This window comes from Phalacrocorax aristotelis, chromosome 3 (genome assembly GCF_949628215.1).
Source record: "Phalacrocorax aristotelis chromosome 3, bGulAri2.1, whole genome shotgun sequence".
Classification (NCBI taxonomy): Eukaryota; Metazoa; Chordata; class Aves; order Suliformes; family Phalacrocoracidae; genus Phalacrocorax; species Phalacrocorax aristotelis.
In genome coordinates, this window is record NC_134278.1 from 51,011,654 (window position 1) to 51,033,456 (window position 21,803).

The following is a 21,803-nucleotide window of genomic DNA, read 5'->3' on the forward strand; positions in this document are numbered from 1 at the left end:
CCATAAACCTCAAAACCAAAGAAACCTGCTTGTTACATAGCCTGTGTGATAACAGCTCAAAATGATACAGTAAATTTTGGTATATTCTGTAATTAATCTTTGGAAATGCACTCTATTATAAACACTTGTGTAATATGAATACTCCAATGCACGTAATTTTTCAAAACACAAATTGACAAACAAGCAGTGGTTATATTACTCCAAAAACATACGCTACATTGCTCAATGAGACTAGCACAAAAGTTTAAAAGGATCTGCAACAGTCTTTAAAATAGTTGAGAAAGCCTATATGATATGCTGCTCTTCCCCCTTCAAAAAAAATGAGAGGTAAAAGAAGTTTTCTTTGCTAAGCTTGGAAATCCAGGTTTTGTCTACCTGAGCCACGAGAGAACTAGTACAGCTGCACGGCAGTTTTAAGTGAGTAACACTCTGGTCATAAATTACAGTGTGTATAGCCCAGCTTGGCATGACTCATTCATTTTGCAACTATGCTTTAATATCTAAAAGGCCCTGCCAATCAGCCTGTTTCCAGGAATACCATCTTCTTTTGCACAGCTGCCTAATGGTTTACAAGTAGAATTTCAGGCTTTTGTTTTCGACAAAGGAAACCTGAGCTCTAGCACAGGTTCTGCCTCCCAAGACCAGCTCCAACCAGCCATGACACAGGCATACAAATTCGAGCGTCTCTGGTTTAAGTGGCAGCCTTGTTGACAAGGGACTTTCTTCCAGACTCTCTCGTCCAGTCTTAAGCCACATGACTGCTAGAAAATACTACTCATCTGGGTAAGCACAAGGAGAAAATTGCAATAAAGAGTGGCTACGAAAGGATTTCATTCTGGATGATTTACAGAAAATGAAGGAAGAAAGAATCATTGGTAGGCTGCATTCATCTTCTGTTACAAAAAGATATTTTCTTTTTTTACTTTAATAAATAGAATTATATTACAAAGATTAGAGACAAAATATACAGTTCTATCAAAAGATGAAATGTATTTACAGTTTTATTGAGAATTTAAATTAGCATGATGTAATCATTCCTTTATAATGAAACTTTTATACTCACTTTGAGCAGGACATTTCTCTTTTCATTTTCAACTTAATCAAACAAAAATTGTCAAAGTCTATCACGAAAAAAGTTTAGCTGTTTTACAAATTCTGAAACAAAATCCACCTTTTCAAATATGCCTGCATAAACAAAAAACTGAAAGATTCAAATACCTTGAAAGATTCCTATAATTCATCTGATGGTAAATTACTGGGACTTTAGTAAACAATTCACAGCTATTTGATAAACATAGGGACTACTGCATTAATTAATAAATTGACAAGACCTTCTTCCATAAAAGCGGCTAAAAAGTTTGTATTTCAGAGATTTGGCTTTAAACTTTTTGCATTAGCCGTAATATAATGCATATGTGTGCACAAAATATGTATTTTTAAAATAAAAGCATTTTCCTGACAAGGAAACTGGTTTCAGCTACAAAGGCCATAGCTGACTTCCTGCTCTTTCATTAGACCTAAGTAATAAGTCAAGGCAAATTAAAAAAAAAAAAGAGTGCACATTGTTACTTCTCCAGGAAAACATTGGTACAAGCCATCTAACATTCAGTTAGAGTGTTCAAGTATCAAAGCCAAGCTAACCTGATATTTTCTTAATAAAAATCCTTGCCTGGAGCTTCTGTCCATATACTAATTAGAAACAACTTTATCCTTGCTTGCTTCTTGTATTTTGGTCTATATTATTAATGGTCAAAAATAACTTGAATTATTTGCTACAGCTGCTATTTCCACTAACATATGCAATTAGGACCTCACAAGATGTTGTGACATAGGCAACACATGACATACGGCTATGTCGTGGAACACACACTTACATAACCCGTAAAGGTGAAAAGACTGCCAAACACTCAGAAATTCAGAAGGTCCACTATTTCAGCATCTATTCCCCTCCCAACCTGGAATTAAAAGCAAAAATTTTGAGATTTGGAGATGAAGTAAGTGGAATGGAAAACAAGAAGAAGGTAACATTACTCACACAAACCCATCTGAATTTCCTTTTTTAACTCTCAGAGCTCAACATCAAATTGTCAGATTAGAAGACAGAAAGTCAGGCTAGAGATAATTTAAGTTATTTTTAAAATTGGCTGGGTTTCTTTAATTTCACCGTAAACATACAAAGAATTGACTGAAATGGCTAGTGTTATTTTCCAGAATTTATGGAAGATGGGCAAAGTATCAAAAAACAGAGAAACAAGAAACACGATGCTTTTATTTAAAGGAGGAAATAAAAAAGGAACCAGTTCACCCAGCTGAACTTCAATTCCTTGAAAAGACTGGAACAGAACAAAAAAAATGCAAACAAAAATTCAGCAATACAGTTTGTAAGTGCCTAGACAATAATATGCGACCATGTACCAAAAATCAGTTTGACACAAATCCTCAAATCTTTCTAACTTGCCTTCCACAACAGGCTAACAGATTTGTAGAAGGGAAGATGCTAGTAACATGTTACAATTATGCCTTTAAACTAAGGAAACTTTTTTTTATGAGACTATAACAATATGAACACAAAACTGTCTTATGCTGAAAGAGCAGCCATCGATGGCTTGTTGCCAGCATGAAAAGAGTTAGCATGTGGGACTCCATAGCAAACACCCCATAAATCTGGTTCTACACAGAATGGTGACCCAAATTGTGGAATCAAGAAAAAGCTTATAGAAAATACAAAGCTTGTTAAGGACTGAGGGAACCTGAGAGGACAAACCTGAACTTCTAAAGGTTCTTGACAAATTGGAGAAATGGTCCAGAATCACCTAAAAAAGGGAATACTGTTCTTAGGGAAGAGCTTTAAATTTTTCTCTCCGATAGAAATTATCAGCTATACAGAGACAGGAAAGGGAAACAAGATGCTAGAGACACTCTGCTTGAAAAGAGTTAAAGCTATAAAGGATTATGGCATCATGAGGTCATCATGAAAAAAACCTAACAAAACCTTTATGTGATTCATACACATTAATTTAGCTTGCAAGACAGAGGAAGCAAACCTCTCTGTTCTGATCAGCCGGAATACCCTGTCGTTTTGGTCAACAAATAAAGATGTGAACTCAATGCTATTCTCTGTATTCTCACCAACAAAAGTGATCAGATACCTAGAAAAGATGACTGAGAAAGAAAGACTGGGAACAGGGAGTAAAGCCAAAACATCAGAAAGACATTTGACCTAAGGAAGAGGTGACTAAGAAGAAAAAGGAGATTCTGTAGTCTTTAAAACAGGCAGATAAACTTTTCATGCACAGCCTAGATACAATAATAATTGGTTCTTCCCTGGGGCATCTTTATAGATCTAACAGATCTCTTCAGGTCCTTCCCTACCTTCCCTATTTTGTGGTTCTGTGAAAACACATTTTAATATAGCTAACTATCCCACACAAGGACAAAGAAAATAATCAACATGTACACGTGGGAACGTCATTTGGAAAGCACTCTCTCCAAAAAGAACTTTGGGAATGGTAGATCAGGCTCCACTGTGCATTTACAGTGTGGTTCAGCTGCCTAGAAGGCTAATTTGATCTAAAACATATAAAGGTAGGAATATCAGGTAGAACAAATGACAACCTTTACTGTATACACTATGCTGATCTGACTGTTTAAGAATATTATGAGTTTTCTGGTGTCAAGAATTGTTTGGAAATACTGGAAGGATTTTTATGGCTCCTGTCTCACTTTATCAATAAAGGGGACTTTCAGTACACAGCTTAAAAACCCCAGTCTAGCCAAATTATGAAAGTTGAGAGATTACTTCATTTTTTACATATACGCATACACACCCCAACAACTCACTAAGATGTCTGAAAAGGAGAAAAAGATTGGGGGGGGAGAGAAGATTTTTCAGGTCCATAAATTAACTCACAGAAAACTACAATGAATTGTGTACTGTCAGTTTCCAATATATCTTGCAGAGATATACCATTTCCTAGCAGCAAGAATAAACCCTGAAAGTTCTTACTACAGGAAATGGACACCACTTCTTCAATTTTTTTAAGCAAGGTTAGAGATCTTTCCGAAATATATATTCAGCTTCTGGGAGAAAAACAAAACTCCATGACCTACATATACAAGAGATCGAATCAGATTATCACAATTCTCTAACCTGGCCTAGCACCCTAAACACTACTTTCCCTCGGCTATTCTGTTAGATGCTTCCTAGTCAATGCATTTTGCAGCAGCAGAGAGAAAAAAGGGACTGAATACAAAAGTGACCTGATGCAGAAACAGGCAGAAAGAATATTGTTTCAGGTACCAAAAAAGACAATAGCCATATAAAAGTCATTCCTGAAATTCCACGAAGCAAGAAAGGAGCTTTAAGACTTGGCAAGTAGAAAACTCAAAGGGTCATAGAGAGAAGGAAGATGCAAAGAGAAAAATGAACATAGCAGGAGAAAGATGCCTGCTATCCATCAGGGGGAAAATGGCGAGTTCCCTCTTGAGCAGGCTCTGGGCATGAAATACATGCAAAGAGGAATGAAGCTCATCTGCTTCCGAAGACTGGGTAGAAAAAAAGACACGCCATGTTCCCTAAAGGCTGCCTGACATGTTTCTTGTTAATTGTACCTGAGGCTTTCTGTTGTCCCTCCATAGGCTCACTTGCCTGACAAAGCAGTTCCAGAGTCACTTTGCTTTCAGGGACATCACAAGAAACAAGCACCCATTTGATTGTTATTGCTGCACTGATTAACCCATGTCTAAACCTACCCTGTACATTACATATAGTCAGTATTTACATTTTAATTATTGTACGACCTGGTCCAAAGGAATCTTTCCCTTCCCCATACTAACAAGCAGGGGAAATTTTTCCAATAATAGATTATACTTCCAAGTGTGGTTACTGTCATAACAATTTAACCTTCAGCCCAACCTAACTACTGCTAGAACAAATTCTCCCTTTCGCCAGCAATGCATCAAGTCATACTCCAAAACACTGTCAAGGCTGCTACTGGATGCTCAGCAGAAGACCTCAGCAATGTAACTCCTTCATGCTTCCTGTCCGCTACAGAAAATTTAAGATTGCTAGTATAGCTGGATCTTTTCTGTGCCAGCAAAATAGCATATTTGACATGCTTGTAACTTACAGCTCCCAGGCTTAAGGTCTCAATATTTTTGTCACAATGTTGTCATTAAAAATTAGTAATAATGAAATTTCATATGTCAAAATATATTGTAAAGTGGCTGGAAAACAGAACTTAAGTTAAATATAACTAGTTTTTTTTTTAATTAAGACACTAGTTTAGAAAGGATTCCTAAAAAAAAAAATCTAATAATGCAAAAGATTTGTTATGCTGCAAACACATACAAACACAAACACTCCAGAGTAGCCAAGACAATATATTTCCTTATAATAGAACAGGGGGAGCCTTAGGACTTTTTATCTGTTTTGGAAGATATGTCAGGGTAAGTTAAGTTAAAAGAAATACAGAATACACTCACACCCTATAGCCTTGAATAAATACATTAATGACTTTAGAAGAAATATGTATTTAGATTAAATTACAGTTATATTAGATGCATACTGGAGCTTCGACAGCAGCACTCAGAAAGGAGTTCTAAGGTATGATGACATGGGGATTGGAAAAGTCCCCAAACAGAAGAATGAAAGAATATCATATTACAGGGTTATCAAGCTTTTAGAGACTGCTAAGAGGTACAGCAGAATACAGGAGGGAATGTATGCAAAGAAAAGCAGCCACCAACAGGGTTAAGTGTGGTACACTGGACAAGAAACTGGCTACAGAATGAATTTCGTGATTTGGGGCTGAAGTCACGTGCAGGAAAATAACAGGGAATCTGAATTATTTCATAGTGAAAATGTGTTTTCATAATACTAGCTAGGCCTATGGTTTTCTTACATTAATCTCAGTAATAAGATAATTAGGATTTGAAATCTTATGTGTATCTACCCTGTGTTTCTATAGGAGCACTCTATGTCCAGCCACCCATGGAACAGAAGTTGATATGGAAAGGTGCCCTTTAAAAAGTAGACCTAGAGAAGCTCAATCCTATAGTCCCATTTCTGCCTGAATGAAATTTTGAGTTCATGGGACAGAAAGATAAAATCTTGTTCTATATGTGGTATGAAAACAACAGAACGTGGAAGAGTTTAGCTATGTGGAGGAAAACTATATATATCAGGGATGTGCATGGAAGAAGAAATAATAATATGGCACACATCACAGACCTGAATAACGAAGAGAAGGAAAATATCATCAGCAAGGCATACAAGAAAAGAACAAGCTGACTATGTTAAAACACTTCTGGAGCTGAGCCATGTAACAAACACGGGAAACATTCTGAGAGATAAAACCCTCCACAAAGCATACTGAGACAAAGTGTTTGTTTAGGAGACGGAGGATTTTTTTGCAGTATTGTTAAGGTAAGTTCTGCTCCTCTTTTCAATGTTTAAGTGGCTGTAAAGTAACCAAAACAACTGGCAGTGTAATACTGTGATCTTCGAAAACTTCTAAGATTATCAAAACCTCTAAAATTCTAATTTTAAATGTTCATAACATTTGAATTGAACTTCAAGTGTCTTATAAACAGTGCTTCCTATGCAGAACAACAATGCGGTAACCACTACCGCAGAAGCCTGGGTGACAGTACAGCCAGTAACATTAACACAGAAGCAACAGTTTCTCAAGTATTTTGGAGAATTGCTTTTAATGTAGATGTTTAACATTATCTCATATTCACTGACCTCCAATTAAACATTGTAAACATGAAATTTAGAATTCCTGCTAATTTATTACCCAAGGGATGCATAGCAGTAATACCTCCTTACTGAGCTAGGTCTTACTCATATTACAGGAAAGTATTTGTCAGCTGAACAGGCCAACCAGGAGTTGTCTGCTTCAGTCAATACTTACTTTTCACATGGAAGCTAAGAACATATGCAACTTATCTAGGAAGAACAACTCTAAACTTTGCAAAACAGTCAGGTTATTGGTTTAATTTTCACGGCAGTATCTGTACCAATACCGACAGTGCATAGCTGTTTCCTAGTCAAACTACCTCAACCAGCCAATATAGAATTCCTGAGAGATCAAATACACAGCCCTCCAGAACCCAGAGCAGGTTTGAGTTTTCTACTTAGCATCAAGTTCATGTTGTGATGCTGTTATTCTGGGAAGCAAACTGACATTTCCTATCTTTTTTCCTAATCTGTGGACAAAGCAGCAGCACCAACAGGCTTGCATTTTAATTGCTGGTGTGAAACGGTTCAGCCTACCACTTACTGATTCATAATGCTCTGACAGTCCTAGGAAAGGTTGTAACATTTATATTTATGATTTTCATATGTAAATCATATATTAAAATAGGGCTTAATTACAATTTAAATTCCCCCTCCTCCCCCCATGATGAAGAGATACAGTACACAGCTTTCACTGACGGATAAAGCTGATGAATGATTAAAACAGAACTTGCTGTACAGTTGCTCAGAGCCACATTCTTGTTTTCTGCAGTTTCAGCATTTCTAGAACTTGCAGGAAGGCATAAATAGACTACAACAATGAAACAGAGCTTCACCAGAGATCTGAGACAATGTACGCAAATACAAGAACTTCCCTTTTTCAACTCCTGATAGCCCCTGATCCACATACTATCCTAGATCAAAAAGTTAAGATATAAGTTGGACATGGGAAAATGCCAAGCTTACTCTTAACAAAAATTTTAGTTTATATTCTCAGAATTTAATCGGACAGTGACTGTGGTGAGGATCATATTTACTATATAATTGAGAAGAATGTCAGTACTCAAGGCAACAGAATTTAGGTTGCATGAAGGATTTCAAATACAAACAGCACCCTGCATGAACTCCCACTAAGCTTCGATCCTGCAGACTTCGGCACTGCAGCACAATGCTGCTGATGGTGCCCTGTGGCACAGGGATAGCTTTAGTCACACGTAGAAGTTTCTTTACACATCACAGGCTCTTAGACTCCAGAAATTCTAGTGAACAGCAACATTTATACCCATTTTCCAACTGTAATGGCCTTCCACCATTTGAGCTCCAGGGGAAAAGGAAAATCTACCATGAGTACGTGACTAGACTGCAGATTTGTGGACAGAGCCCGGTCTTACCCTCTCACACCTCCACCCTCACAACTGATCTGTCAGCTCCCTCCTATTCCTAGGTAAATGCCTGTAACTGCTGCAAAGTTTTCAGAGGCAGATTAACTGCACAAAGGGATATCCTTTGTTTTAATACTTATACCCCTGACAAATCTGAGTGGTAGTCATGGAAAAAAGAAAAGGCCTCTTATGTAGTTCAACTGCTCCTGCCAAATATCAAAAGATCTGCTGCAAAAATGGTTAGACTCTCTCCAAGGTCATAACAGTCCTTTCCAAGGAAAAGCTGGGGCATATCTGTGCAGATTTTGCACATAATATTGCCTCAGTAATATAAAGCAATACTAATTTAGAAAGAAATACAGGTATAGCTATAAAACTCTCAAAGATACAGTAATGACAAGACAAAAGTACTTCTGTCGCTATAGTTTATAGCTGTGGAAAGAAATGGAGAAGAATTTGTAGCATGGGAATTTTAGACTGACAGAAACACTTCTGAGCAGTAGCATTATAAGACAGAAAAAAAAGCCCTAGAAGGTTCAAAAATGCCAAAATATATATTGATGCATGGTGATTTCCATGTTCTATTTGATCTATAAGCCAACCAACCCAAATTATTGAATTACACACTTCCTCCCAAATCAAACCATATTCAGGTTTTTCTCTACCTCTGATTTAGTGACCTCAAACATTAGATTAGTCACTTGTAATCTATCTTTTAGCTTCCAGTCTTTCTTCATTCTTAAGTACATTTACTTTGAGAGATTTCATTCTTTTCCTTCAGTTTTTCAATACAGAGAGGTTACAGCCACCTGTCTGCATAAGCAAAGACAGAGAGGAGGGGGTTTAAGCTACAGTATCTGGAACTTTTACAATGACTGAACAAACTGTTTACATATTTTTGCCTTAGTTTCCACTTGAAGCAGAATGGTATAACTCAGTCCAATCCCTCTGTGTAGGAGGCAATTATTTATCAGCTTCCTTTTGGCAAAGATTTCTTTTACCTCTTATTTTAAGGCACTGAGGGTACCAAGGTGTTTCCTGCTCAGCCATTTATCACAACAGGCTTATGATTTATTTTAACAAGAAACACAAGATAAAAAGGATATCACAGAAAGCATAATGGCCCACAGTACAGGGAATATAATTCTAATAGCCACCAAGACAGGGTTGCAACTCTGAATATTCTCCTACCAAATCAAGTGCTGTTAATGCATGTTTAGCAACAGCATTGTACAGACTGCTGGTGTATTCAGGAATTGCTGCCCCCTCCCTTGTTAGACAGTTCACAGTGTTATGAACAAGTTACACCTATCTCCACAGATATAACTGACACGTTTACATACACAGAAGTACAAACACACCATATTACTAAAACCCCGGATTTCTTCTGTCAGGTCTCACCTTCTAAAAAGGTGTGTACATGCTGTTCCAGAAACTAGCCTGAAGAAATTAACTCCTATATGGCTTCCACCTCCATTTCTAGATTAAGATTCTTCATTGTAAGAAACAACACCAGCTGATGAAGCTAATACTTTGGTTGAGCTTTGAAATTGGTACTAAGTTCACATTAACTTTGAAGTCACTACAGATTTGGTAGGATCTATTTCTTTAGTTTTTAGTTGCTGACACAACAGACATGTTCCTGCTTCCTCCAGGAGACATGTAATTAAACTCCAAAATTCATTAAATGTTTGTACTCTGCCTATTCCGTGGGCTGCATGATGAAAGATCCTGGACAAGTGAACCTAACCGAAGCTAAACATTTCCCTCATTCAAGAATAAAATTTTGGCCTCTATCTTCTAAAAGGAATCCATACTTTTAAAAACTTCACCTTTTCCTCAAAGATTTAAAAGAAGAAAAACTGACACACAAGAGAACTTTGTAGTTTTTTCCCCTCTACAAATAATAAAGGTAAATTTAAAACTACCACATCCCCTCAGCAAAAGGAATTAACCAGGTCGTCTCAAGGTACCCAACCAATCCACTTTCCATTTTCCCAGCCAAACATCTGTACTTGCCCTCCCCCATCTGCTGTTCATGACTAGTTAGTTTACTCTCTCAGCCGCTGCAACTTCCTTTTCAGTTTCACTAGACAATAGATTGGCGATTTCCTGAATGAGGATGCTTTCTGTCTTTTCTATCACTCCATCTTTTCCCCTTCACTAAACTGAGGTGGTAAAAATGAAACAACAAGCAGTCTCCTCCACTTAAAGTGAAATCTTTTTTGTTTAATTCTGGGTAACTCATACATGCTAGTTTTTCCAAGATTAAGATATTGAAAAAAATAAGACAAATGCAATGACAAGCCACAAGCAGGGAGTCTCTATATGTATATATATATTAAAATGCTACATTTGCTCTAACACAGACTAGAGAGAAGGCCATTTACAAGCAATGTGAACATATTCCTACAAACCACTGTAACCATTGTTAAACATTTACTTGGTTTTGCCTGTGTGCAGTGTTACCCAATTCACCATTTCCATTTCATTTAATAAAGTAAATGTGGAGAGATGCTACAGTACTCAATGTTGTCAGTTCATGACATTTTAGACATATATGTAGCGCTTAGTTATAAACACCTGTAAATGTAAGAAACAAATTAAAAATAAAACTAATCTATAGTACATGAATCATAGAATCATTTAGGTTGGAAAAGACCTTCAAGATCATCAAGTCCAACTGTAAACCTAACACTGCCAAGTCTACCACTAAACCACATCCCTAAGCTCCACATATACACATCTTTTAAATACCTCCAGGGATGGTGACTCAACCTCCTCTCTAGGCAGCCTGTTCCAGTGCTTGACAACCCTTTCAGTGAAGAAATTTTTCCTAATATCCAATCTAAACTTCCCCTGATGCAGCTTGAGGCCACTTCCTCTTGTTCTATCGCCAGTAATTTGGGAGAAGAGACCAACACCCACCTCACTACAACGTCCTTTCAGGTAGCTGTAGAGAGTGATAAGTCTCCCCTCAGCCTCCTCTTCTCCAGGTTAAACAACCCCAGTTCCCTCAACCTGTCCTCATAAGACTTGTGCTCCAGACCCTTCACCAACTTCGTTGCCCTTCTTTGGACACGCTCCAGCACCTCAATGTCCTTCTTGTACTGAAGGGCCCAAAACTGAACACAATATTCAAGGTGTGGCCTCTCCAGTGCCCAGTGCAGGGGCACAATCACTGCCCTGCTCCTGCTGGTCACAGTATTCCTGATACAAGCCAGGATGCTGTTGGCCTTCTTGGCCACCTGGGCACACTGCTGGCTCATGTTCAGGCAGCTGTCAACCAGCACCCCCAGGTCCTTCTCCTCCACCAGGCAGCTTTCAAGCTACTCTTCCTCAAGCCTGTAGCATTGCATGGGGCTGCAGTGACCCAAGTGCAGGACCCGGCACTTGGCCTTGTTGAATCTCATACAACTGGCTTCAGTCCATCAACCCGGCCTGTCCAGGTCCCTCTGCAGAGCCTTCCTACAGAATCCTTCAAACAGAATCCTACAGGCTGCAGAACAAGACGACAATGAATAAAACCTACAACTGTAAGTCTTACAGTTTTGGGAGGTTGTTGGGAGCCAAGAAAGGACTAACGGATTAGACTAAGGAACAGAACTTTCCCCACAGCAGACTCAACAGCTTCAAAACCAAACCACTCTACCATTTTATTGTATTGAGCTACATTAAAATGTAAAACTTGAAAGAATTTTCTTAGACAATAGTAAAACAAATTTAAATATTTTCTGTTTTCCTTGCATCTAATGGACATGGCTACAATCTGAAGTATATTTCTTGGAAATTTTTTATTGTTATATGAATGGTGTGTACAGAAATGGAACTATAAAACTCATTCCAATGGTTAATTCCAGACTGACCTGACTCAAACAAGGGCACTAAACCATTTGTACACAGACTTTCAGTTCTGCATTGTGCAGGATCCTCTTTTGCCACTACAAGCACATCAGTGCCTTATAGCAGTATACAAGGTGTCATGAAATTTAGGTACTATGAGTCCATATTCCTCTCTAACCCTTCTCCCAGGAAGAGGACTGTATGTGTAATATTTTCTTTTCACATAACTTTTGATTTATTTTTTACATTAGAAGCAGGCTTGACGTGATCTTTTTTACACTTACAGGGGAAAAAGAATGAAGGGAAATGACCTTGAACATACTTGTTTCCCCATGAGCATTTAATTCACAATCTAGAAACACTCACATGTGAAATTAATAACTCTATGCTTCCAAAGTCTCCCCTATGCCTCAGGAATACAGTTTGCAATCACAGTCTTTGGTTTTGAGCCTTTGCAATCTAAGGATTCATTTACACTGCTAAGCCTTGTGCATCTTTTAAGTATTGGAAATAATTGGTGATCTGACAAAATCCAGGACTGCTCTATAAATCAAAAAGCAAAAAGTTACGAAGTTTTGTTGTTAACAGAGACAGGTATTACACTGTTTAGGTTAAATGTGATGTGACAGCCTTCCTAAGAATAAAAACCCAAACCAACACCAAGCTCTTTCCTATCAGCATCTCTAGATACCTGTCACCCACAAATACTAAAACTAACCTCTTCCTTAGCCAATTCTTCCAAGAATTGTGAAGTATTATTCTGGTAACATATTCACTTCTGAAGCTGAAAACTGGTCCAGGCATTTTGAGGTTGAGATGGGAACAGAAATTTAATTGCTAGGAGATTTCTTGAAATCTTACCAAAAGTAAACAAAACCAAGTATTTTAACACAGCCGTCCACTTCTATCTTTTAAAATGGCATCATTTATCTGATAGCAAAGTCACGAATTTGAGTTGGCTCGAGTTTTGTGGGGCAATGTTGCACTTAGGTCAAATTTAGGGGAAACATCAGCATCTTCAAACAGTAAAACCACAACTGTGCAGAGATAAGAGTCAACAAACTCTCCAACAAGAACTACTCCTTTTTAGTGGATGATAAGATCCACTAAAGGAAATAAGTTTCAAACTAAAGCATTATCTATTGTTATTTTCTTGCCCTGTCCTGTTTGCTTATACTTTGTCACTACAGAAGCTATTGCAGCAAACATGAACATACACTATTTAATCAAGTCTACAAAACTGATCTACTTTCTCCATGAGAAACTGTACGGAAGTCTTAAACCTCAGTAGGATTTTAAGTTAAGCTGCATAGGAGAATTAAGGCTTTAACAATGCCTTTAACAGTTGCTTTTACTGGGAACTAATACACAGCATACAAGGCACATGAGCTGGAAAGTCCTCCCCAGGGCTGTGGATACAGGCGAGTTCATGGCTGTTCACTGGGTCCTGCTGCAGAAAGGAGGACACAGTCTCTCATTCATGCCACAGACATCAGCTCCTTAAAATATCATTTCGATATTTTGGTTGCACTTCTCTCCTCCTCTTTTTATTGATATTCCTCCCCATCTGAGGACCCAAATCATTGGCGAAAATGGTTCAGATGAACAGTCACAGTTATACAAGTATCCCAGCAACTATGGGTTTGCTTTCTGTTCCCCACTTCTCATTTCATATACGTAAAAGCAGAAAAATTAAGAAAAAGAAACATTCAGCCACTAACCACCCTCCCTGGGACACCTTCAACAAGGTAAATCCTGTTAACAGGCGCTTTACTCAGTGTTCCCTCATTTACATTTTTGACCCTTGCCCGTCTTCTTTCTACTTGGAAGTGCAATCCACCAGCAGTGTGCCTCACTACAGTTTTTCAGTCTTTCTGAGGGAGGGCTACTTGTATGTTCGGGACAAAGCACAGTCACCCCTTGGTTAGTGCTAGCAGAAACAGCAACCAATACCAAAAGCCCAAAGAACAGCATAAAGTAGAAGTTTCACAGCCCACTTGCCTTGCTCCTTGCTTGCCTCCATCACTCTGCCACTCCAACTGAGCCAGAGGTGAGGCCATGCATTTAATACCCTTCCAAAAACCTCTCCCTATTTGTATCTAGTTGTTGGAACCAGTATAAGCTACTAGCAGCCATAACAGCCTACAGAAATAGATTTCAAAAAGTGTAGCTGTGCCTTACTAAAAAAAAAAGGCCATCTCATTTTGCTTGCAACCTACCACCCAATAATGACATTGAAAGTTCTTTATTCTTTCATATGAGGAAGAAACAGATACCATTCCTATCCCCTACACTACTGATTTTAATACTGTGCCATACCACTCCTTCACAATTCTATTCCAACCTGATTCTCAGTCCATTTAAATATGTTCCATCCTTCTGGTCATCCTCGTCTCACTTCTCCACTTCCTTTCTTGGTATTCTTTTTTTTTTTTAAACTAGAATATACCGTGGATTAATTGTGACATTTCTGTATTTCATTCTTTGTCTGCTATTTGACCAAGAACAGGACAGATCTATTGTAATTTCACTGTTTTCTGAGTAGCAAACATATAAAACACAGCCCACCACCGTATGTAAAATGAGAATCTGTTTCCCCTTACATGCATGTCTTGCACTTGCCAGGACAACATGCCATCTGCTATCCCATCACGCTTTTTGAAGCTCTCTGTTATGAGCTTCCAGTTTTACTAACCAAGTTGGTATTGGCAAATATTTTAGGAGGTTAAGAGTGTCAGTTCAGATAACAAAATAAGAACTCTTGGAATCTCCTCACTAGCTGTTTTCTTCCCTGGAGAAAGGGAAGAGATGAGTCCTTTACTCTGCAAAGGAGCTAAACAGCAACAAAACTGATGTACAGTGAAGGACTGCGTTAAGGCCAGCACTGTTCAACATCGGCTTACTAAATCTCAGACTATGCAAGCATAACACTGGCAAACCAAGGAAACCCTAACTTGTTATATGAGCCCTAAGGCATAGATATAAAACGTTTTTCTCAGGACTTCTTACAGCTTACAAAAGAAAACTAGGGGCAGGGAAAGCAGAGACAGAAGCCCCTTTCTTTAGCAGGTCTTCAACAACCTCTGCATCGGTGAACAAGCTTCCCTCCTTCACCCAGCTATCCTTAATTACACTAATTTAAAAATATTTCAGTCACCAGTTATTAAAGTGAACATAAAAGAAATGAGGTTGCTAGCTCTCCCATTCCTATCTAACAGGAAAAAGAGTTTCTCTACAGCAAAAGCCACCTTTGCTTGTTATACAGCTTATAACTAACAAAAAAAATTTAGGTATCAACAGTACCATTCCCATTCCACTCCACCCTTTGCAGCTGTTGAATTACTTTTTTTAAAAAAAACAAAAACACAACCTTCTGAGGAAACCTTTTCTCAGCCACTTTTCTGGGTTAAGGATTTAAACAAACAGAATACAGGCTCATGCATCAGAGAATTTCAAATATCTTTTGCTGGTAATTCCTCCATAAGTGCAGGTGTTATTTCCTCTTCACTTCACTCCAAAGAGCAAGAAATTTTAATGGGATCATGTGGAAAGCTTATAAAACCATCACTGAGGGTGCAAAGATTTAAGAATCGAATGTTTAATGTTGGTTAAGCAACACCAACAATGTAGCAAGGCTAGTCTTTTGAAAATCTTGAACCATTATATATATATATATATAAAAGGAAAATACAGGTTCTTATTCAGAAGCTGATTTGCAATTTAAGTATTACCAACTACTAAATTTATCCATATTTAAACACACCAGAAGCAAAAACAATTATTAAATGGGAGAAAAAAAGCTGAACTTGGGTTTAAAGAGCTTTCTGGTAGTCAGCTTCTCATTCTCCTATGTATCTTTACCTCTTCTTCCTGAAGGCAATAACCCCTATACTCAATATTCCTGTATTTAGTGCTTGTCCAAACCCTTGTTACTTGATAAAATAACCACACATGAATTCCTCCTTCACAAACTAGCTTTTCACAGCCTTCTGCTTCTGTATGCATCTCATTTGAACCACAACAAAAGTTGTATGTATTTTCCATATAATTTTCTTCCCTTGGATTTTTTTTTTTTGAGAGGAAGTAGGTTAATGAGTTCTGATGTATTCAGTTTTGCCAGATACTTACTCAGCTAGAACATTCACTGCAGCTGATCAAATCTCTCATTCAGTTATGGTCTGATTTCACATAGGACTTCAAAACATTTTAAGTCCTTAACTTTAAAAAAAAATCCAAGAAAATTCCAGATCTATTTAAATTTATTTACATGAAAAAAAAAAAAAGCCATAGCTCACTAAAACATGATCAGGGAACTTACAAAAACAATGAAAGACGTTATTGCAAGTATACACAAAATTTTACAGAGCAGACATTAAAACAGCTTTAAAAGAATAACTGCTTTCAGTACAAGCTGAAGTCAGTACACTATAAAATCTGAAAACCAACTTTCAGCTCTATTTAAGATGCAAGAAAGTTCTTCCATATCATATATGCCCACCCAGAAAAATACAGACAACAGATCTAGATAACTCGCAGAGCCCTCAGTGCACTCAAGAGGAAGGAGAAAGAAAAAAAAAACAAAAAAAACAAAACCAAAATGAATTCATTCTACTTATTTAGCTCAAGTATTACAGCTGTTCCAAAGAGGTTAACTGTGTTTGCTCAAGTTTATTTGGATATTAAATGCAAGATAAAAGATCTCTAGATGAAATGTAAAAGATTGTATCTTATTTTTAGGAAATAAACAGATTCCAGAGGTGTGTTCCTGCCCGGCCAATCCCGAGGCTGTTGTGCAGCTCTGCCACCCCTCCAAGCCCAATCACAGCTCTGAAAGGAAACTCACTTTGCTGTTTGTCAGCAGCGCTGATGATGAATGGCTGCTTCAGGGAAGAGATCAAGCTGTGTGGTAAATCTTTCTATTTGTTCCATCTGCTTTTCTATTTTAAACAGCTGCAGTGATCAGCGTGGCACCCTACATTAAATACATGTGAATTCCATAAGAAAAAACATTTATGTAAGTGAAAACATGGCTTAGATTTTCCCTCCCATTCTCAAACTGAACACTGGAACTTCTGCAGGCAGCTGCAGAGATTTATTGTTCCTTTGTATCTCCCTTCCAGAAAAGGTATGGCTTAACATATCTTGATTTTACAGCTTTTAGGTCAGCTTTGCAGTCATTGCAGATTTCAAGATGATGGCATTCTCCACCTTTCCTCCTCCTGCCAGCTCCACTTTGAAATACGACTTTTAAGACAGCAGGAGAAGTAATATGCAAGCGGACTGTATTTTTTAGAATATGCCCTTCAAATACACAAAGACTTAACATAGAAGCCTTACGTATTTTGCAATTGTGCTGAGGCTGTGCTAGCATAAGGTATGCAATCTAGCCTGGCTCCAAAGGTCACCATTTTAAAGGAATGCTTTACAATAAAGCTCATTACTAGTTTCTAAGCTGAAGAGACTGGCAAACATACCGAGACAAGCAATGGGTTTTTTTGTTTTGTTTTCAAACACCATTCTTGACTTAAAGTTAAGCCCAAGCTTTCTGGCCAGACCCCAGTTTGGACGAATCCTGCTTTCCCTTATGCTGTCAGCATGTTGTTCCTTGTATCCTGACACACCGTGCCGCACTGCTGTGTCCTGCTGAACAGCTTCCTCACTTCTCAAAGCTAGGTACTTTTCAATGGCCAGCAAAAAAAGCTCAGTGTCCTGATGAAAATATCTACTTTACCCCCAGATTAAAACGTTTTGGGACTCTAAGGAAGGAAAACGCATGCACTTGCGGATGTGAAGACTGTAAAATGATTATTTTCACCTCCTTCTATTAGTCATGCTTTATTTCTCTCCCCCAACTTTAACTCAGTTTCTTTGAAAGTTTGAACATGTTTAGCCACTTCTGAATTAAGGCAAATTAAAAGTTAAGTGAAGTAGCAATAAAATGAAATGAAAGGCAAATAGCAGCACTGTAGGTCGCCTGTTCACAGTATCAAAAGAAATAATTACATCTCTTAGGTGAGATAATTCCCACCATATTCCATCTATATATAATTTTCTTCACACTAATATGTTTTGCTATAGGAGTTTTCAAAAGTGCAATACTGTATAGAAGTTAACTGGAAGTATTGCAACTTCAACTAAACATACCTCTAATTTTATCCTAGCAGCTTTTCACATTAACTTAAAATTAAAGTTCCATGATTGTTATTTCCATTTTACAGATAAGCAAACTGAAATGGGGCTATTACTCACCCAAGATCACACAGCAAATGGTAGAGTGGCAGGGCCAGGAACACAACTCATCTCTACTCCCAGGCCAGTCCCTGAACTGTTATGCCCGTTTCAATATTGCTAAAGAAGCAGAAGGTACATTTTGGGGAGAACTGCCAGAGGAAGATTCCTTAGTATGAAGTCTTGATAAGTCAGAGCAAACACTCACATGCAAAGTCCTTGAGAGATCAAAGTCTTGATTGTATTTCTGTCCCCTCCTTGCAAACCAATGTATAAAGTGCCTTTCAACAGAAGGACACATGAATGTGAATGTAACACTAAGTTGGCAAAGGCTTCAGAAGTTAAGATAAAATCTTAAAGGCTACCTACAATAGCTTTGATGAGCAGAATTTGAAGCTGAGAAGTTCATAGATTCCCTGTAAAACTTTGCAAATACACTGATACAATGACTGAACAAAAAAATAACCACAATCTCAGTGTTAATCTCTTGGGAAGAAATCAAATTATTTTATTAGAGATTTTTATATTTGTACAGTTTATATTACTTCATAAGTTTCATTTTAGAGAAGATTTTAATCTTTAAATTGGTTTTAAGAAACTTAGCACCTTTAAGAAGAATTCCAGGACAGGGATTGTCCTCTTCTGTGTTCAGACAGACCCAAACTAGAAGTTTTGAATAGTATTCTAATGGTATCACAATACATAGTTTGGTCATGCTACCAAGGGCTTTTCTTTTGGTTCACCAGTAAGCACTGGAAAAATAGTGCAAAAAACCTCTCCACAAGTGTCTTGAAAAAGACATGTCAAAGTAACCCAGGAAAAAAAAAAACAAAATAAAACAAAAAACCAAAACACCAAAGCCACAATACTACTATACTTACCTGCTTTCAGCTCTTAGAGCTGTATCTTAGATTTATGCAGATGCTACTTAGTTGTCATACTCTGTCAAGGAGCTACAGCACTAAATTGTTACTTCCCACAGGCTGAAAGTTTTTCTTTCATTTGGGATATCAGACAGTTAAACATTGTTTGCTTTATTTCCTCACCTCCCCACCCCCACGTCCTGCCTCAGCAGTACCTTCTTCTATCATGCTATCGTGCGTCAGAGGGATGCGTTAACTGCAGTCCCGCATCCTGCGTGATGCAAGCATGTGCAATCTGGAAGGACTGTTATTGATATAGACCTAGTATGGTATGTGCTTTATAGGCACACAAAGTTAAACAGATCCTGTCTGTACAGTCAATACAGAAATCAATAGCTTCACGTAGTAAGTAGCAGTGGAACTGAGCAGATGTTTAAAAAACAATGTGTTGATTTCATGACACATCAGTTAGCAGCATGAGGTACTGTAGGAAAATACTAAGATGATGGCAAAGTTGTAAGCAAGAGCAATGAGAAGACTTGATGAGAGACTAGGGAAGTGAAAGGCTGCAAGGGGTTCAGTTTAGGATATATTAACTATGGTAGTCAAGTGAGACATGAATTTGATCTATGCACAGACAGTTGAGACAGAAAATGGAATCTGCAAATCAGACAAGAGAGATTAAAATTAACAGGGAACACACTGATGAGTTTGATGGTGTAGAGTAAGTGTAAAAACGGCTACGACAATAATACACTACAAGTTTAACATGGACATAAAGAATTTGCACAAAAATGCTACGGTTAAATCTGTAGTTAGCCTAGGCATAAAGACACTTATTGAGTGGATTTTACTATTCACATTGCTTTCATTTCCAGATTCTGCCGGTCTAACATTTGCAGGTTCCACTCTTACGATTGCTTACATAGCTTAGTGAAATGGTCAATTGCTAACTACCAAGTGTTCATGTGCCTTAGCAGGCTATATGCTACTTCATTCCAGTAATATCATTTTATTTGGCAGTTCGTACAAAATAGCCATTAAGGTTATGATTCACTACTTCTTGTCTTGACATTCTAACAGTGAATGAACTTCCTTCTCCCTGCCATTTGGTAATCAGACTATTAAAAGGCTAAAGCAGGCAAAAAGTTTCAAAAGCTTTCTACAGAAATCTGCATATTCTGCAGGGCACTTTTCAAGGACCAATCAGCCAGAGGTGCCTAAATTCTAAAGCAGCATTTGTTTTGTTACTATTAGCTATACTTTTTCTTCATACCTTTCCTTAATGCCCCATATAATCACCCACACAAAGCTCTATCAGTGAAAAATACTGCTTCATTTTGTATATGTTCTCAAAGCTTTATGTTCTCACAAACTTCATGGAGTATGGAATTTTCCTTTCCCTAAGTGTGCCAGTGAAGGAGAGAAAACATGTAACATGCTTCAGAAAAATCTTCTTAACTTCACAAGCTACTGTGTTGATCTCCCTAACCAACCTATACCTCTCTCTTTCCCACTCCAGGAAGGGTAACTAGACTTCATCTCTTGCTTCAGCTCTATCTTCATAGAAGAAAGCAAGCCAGCGTGCATCACAACCCCTGCTCAGTTCCAAGCACTGCTCCATCAGCACCACTGGACAAGGCTCTGCCTGGCTCCAAACTCACCTGAAGCAGCGAGCTCAAAAGCCTCTGTCCTCCAAAAGGCTGGATCTTGAGCCAGATGTGCAAACTGCTAGACTGCCATTAACTGAAAACCACATCTCAAATTCTTCTACCCTAAGAAGGAAGAAAAGAAATGACTAGAAGAAATGGGATTGTTAGATCTTGGACCATCTCCTCATCCCATGAAAGCCTAATGCCAGAGTTAAGTGTCTGCTTTCCCCTTCAGCTTATAACGCAATTCTTCTAAAAGTTAAAGCTCACAAACCAGCACTTGGACAGTGTAAACTGTAGGAGCCCAAAAATCTTGTTACTCTTTCTTTACATCCCTGCTATTCTTGGGCTCTGTTTGGTCCAGGTGCAGGTCTCACTACTCACTCAAGCCTCTATAAATCACCCCTTTCCCAGCCGAGTCTAATGACCCAGAAGGCCCAGCTGAGTAAGATCTTAGGCCCACAGTGGAACAAACCACTGTGGGATAATTTAGTATACATACATTGTTTGGGCTGGGGAGATTCCCAGATTTTGAGCAAAGAGAAATCAAGGACTAGCAGTGCATCATTACACAAGCACAGTCTCACTAGATTCCACTGCTTTCCCTGGTTCCACACACTAGGTGTAATAATCCACAATAAAGTACTGAATGGAGTCCTTTCAAGGACACTGACAACTTAAAAGAAAAGCTACCAGTTTTTCTTTTCCTTTGTTTTGGTTGCTTGTTTCTCCATTTGATATTTTGAGGATTAAAACTTCACAGAAGAGGGAAGGAATCACTGCAAAGGAAGCCTGCTAACCTGACAACAAGCCAACCTTCAGTTTTATGCTAGCTATTCCAGAAACAAAAACAAACAAAAAACGCCACACCATTTTGAAGTTCCATATTTATAACTCTAAGCTTCTGACATTCATAAAGCTTTTACAACTAGGAGGTCACTAAACAGTCATCCCAGGAATTGTGTAGCTAATTCATGTCACTTGGGGGGAGGTGGGGGGAAACTATTAGCCCAGTCTTGTGGGAAAACAGGGAAAAAAAGTGGCCATCATCTGCCATCTTCTTTAATCTACTGCCAATAGATTAAACCAATAA

General features: G+C 38.1%; 1 protein-coding gene and 2 long non-coding RNA genes across 4 annotated transcripts in view; 1 reads left to right on the forward strand and 2 right to left on the reverse strand.

The window, feature by feature from the left end:
• SESN1 (sestrin 1) overlaps nucleotides 1-21,803 on the reverse strand; it is an 84,551-nt gene that overhangs the window by 40,391 nt on the left and 22,357 nt on the right. The window contains exon 2 of one of the 2 annotated variants that reach the window (XM_075087414.1): nucleotides 20,723-20,833. The exons of the other annotated variant lie outside the window; for it this stretch is intronic. The gene's annotated coding sequence lies outside the window, so the exon portion shown is untranslated. The remainder of the gene's footprint in view (nucleotides 1-20,722; nucleotides 20,834-21,803) is intronic. 2 annotated transcript variants of the gene reach the window in all.
• On the forward strand, nucleotides 725-21,398 carry LOC142054619 (uncharacterized). The gene is made up of 4 exons (XR_012659614.1): nucleotides 725-875; nucleotides 5,970-6,427; nucleotides 16,705-16,873; nucleotides 20,581-21,398. It is a non-coding gene; the product is annotated as an uncharacterized LOC142054619 (long non-coding RNA).
• Nucleotides 12,218-20,699, reverse strand: LOC142054620 (uncharacterized). Its single transcript, XR_012659615.1, has 3 exons — nucleotides 19,077-20,699; nucleotides 18,217-18,315; nucleotides 12,218-16,939 (listed from the first exon to the last, which is right to left on the reverse strand). It is a non-coding gene; the product is annotated as an uncharacterized LOC142054620 (long non-coding RNA).